Here is a 2,604-nt window from a genome sequence, read left to right as displayed (position 1 = left end):
CATGTCCGGTATTTGTAGAGGTCTCTGTGCATGTTCTCAGAGCTTTAGATATTTCACTGCGTTTTTTAACTTGTTCCTAAAACATGTAATTCCAAACAAGAAATTCTGAGTACCAGGTGGTCTGCTAGACGGGCCATCTGGTTCTGCAGCCATTCCCCATGGCAGGAGAAGGTGAGTAGTCTTCACGTGTGGGAAGAAACATGGCCGCAGCGGAGCGAGCCATCTTGCATTCAACGTCAGCAAGTCCGGCTCAGAGATATGTCTGCGGTGGATCCCAACGGACAAGACCAGAACAGTGAGCTCAGAAAGCAGGTGTCCGAGGGTTTGGGGTAGCAGACGATTCATTAACTTGATTTAGGTGACAAAAAGCAGAGATGCTTGAGACAGGAATAAAAAAAGACTCAGATTAAAGTGGACAGCTAGTTACCATGAACGTCACTGGGGGTAATGGGGAAGAGAAATGAAGTGTAGGGAATACCTGATAGTTCTCAGCCAAAAAGGATAAATAAGAGAATAATTTGGAAGTGCACTTGCATGAAAAGTATCTATATATAAATGGAGACATGGGAAATTGGAAGACAAATCTCTTTAAACTGAAGAAGGTAACATAAATACATGTTTCAGTGTAACATTAGGATTTGTGACTGGTATCTGGAGAGTAAAAGCACGTAACTGGGTCAAAAGATAGGGATGAAATATAAGGAATAGGAGATTTGTGTACTATGTAGGCAAATTAAATTAGTGGGAAAATCCTATGAATGGAAACAGCTGTGGAGACAGAATGTAACCTTATTGGGAGGTGGAACATTTGAAGAGGTAAGTGAGGTAAGAAGAGGCCTCTAGAGGGTCCTAATCCGATATGGCTGGTGTCCTCCTGATGTGAGGAAGAGATTAGGACAGGGACCCAGAGGAAAGACCAGGGGAGGACACGGGGACAAGATGCTTCCCCCACGAGGAAAGATGCTTCCGAAGAAACCAAACATGCTAACGCCTTGACCTTAAACTTCCAGCCTCCAGAACTGTGAGAAAGTATGTTTCCGTCCTTTTCACCACTCAACCTGTGGTATTTTCTCATGGTGGCACACTAAGACAGCACTCAGTGAATGCTTGCTGAAGTTGTTGGTTTTCCTTTTTCTCACAGATGGAATTGAGAATGACTTTCTTTCCTTTCATGCAGAAATGACTTTCTTGTCCGCAGACCTTGTCAGTCGTATACGAGCAAGGGCAGGATGTCTGTGGGTTATTCTTGGCTCCTGAAATTGCTCCTGGATTTTGAGGAGGGATTGGCATTATCCTGAGGTGTGGTGTCTGTTAAGGTTGTGTCATAGGGTTGGTCTGTGTCTCTCCTTGCTTCATTCCGTGCTGTGGCCACACAGGTCATGCTAGAGAATACATCGTCACAACCTCTTGGTCGGGGACTGAGGTTTTCATTAGGAAACCAGCCACCGTGGCCTCAAAACGTGGGACACAGGTGTTTGTCGCCTGACATGTCTTAGAGAATTATGTAACAGGAGAATGTCTTCTGTGAAGAAGATGCTTGAGAAATGTCCTGGGTTTGGCACTGATCAAGGAAGAAAGGCAACTTTTAGCTCCTTGTTGTTCTTAGAAGAATTCAGCTGGTTATTTGTTGAGGAAACAAATAGACGAAGAACTCCTTTCTGTTCCTGTAAGAGACGTGTTTCCATTTTGAGTGTTTCAGCTTGTCTTGAGGCAACAAAAGCATTGCGTAGTGGCTTTTAGAGGTTCATTGTGATGTCCGAGAAGACTCTTGTTTTAATTATCAAAAGGCAGGTCTTCATTTGGGTTGCTCTCACAAAAATACTGCAAGCTGCGTGGCTTAACCGACTTTTACTTCTCACAGCCCTGGCGGCCCAACGTCTGAGAGAAAGCCATGCGGCTAGGTTCTGAGTGAGGGCTCTCTCTTCCAGGTTTACAGACTGCTGCCTTCTGGCCATGTCCTCATGTGGCGGAGACACCTCTCTCCTCTAGACTCTCTTATAAGCGCTCATCATAAGCTTTGTGCCCTCATGATCTAATCACCTCCCGAAGGCTCCTCCTCTAGACACCATCCCACCAGGGATTAGACTTCAACGTAGGGATTTGGGGGGAGGGGAATACAAGATTCAGTCCATAGAAAGGAAAGTGCCAGAAAGCTAACAGTTTATCCATTTGCCATGCTTTATGGAAGCTTTCCTGTTCATCTCCCAAAATCCCATAATTACACTAAATAATACCATTCATGAGACTATGAATCATGTTATTCTGTTCTCTGTGATCTGATGTTAAAATGCCTTCGCATAGTTTTACAGAGTTACTCATTATGAAGATAGTTTTCAAAAAAGAATGGCCAGTTGATTAAGTCATACAACGTATTAGATTTCAAGAACAGACTTCTTGAAAAGAATGGTTTTTTAATTGAAGTAATATATTTTATATTAATGATGATTTATAATTGTGCTTTTAATTTTATAATAAAAATTTTAAATGTTTATTTATTTTTGAAAGAGAGAGAGACAGAGCATGAACGGGGGAGGGTCAGAGAGAGAAGGAGACACAGAATCCGAAGCAGGCTCTAGGCTCTGAGCTGTCAGGATAGAGCCCAAC

The sequence above is a fragment of the Suricata suricatta genome, chromosome 2 (assembly GCF_006229205.1).
Source record: "Suricata suricatta isolate VVHF042 chromosome 2, meerkat_22Aug2017_6uvM2_HiC, whole genome shotgun sequence".
NCBI classification, from domain to species: domain Eukaryota; kingdom Metazoa; phylum Chordata; class Mammalia; order Carnivora; family Herpestidae; genus Suricata; species Suricata suricatta.
The sequence above is the reverse complement of the archived record's forward strand: the minus strand, read 5'-3'. Positions refer to the sequence as shown.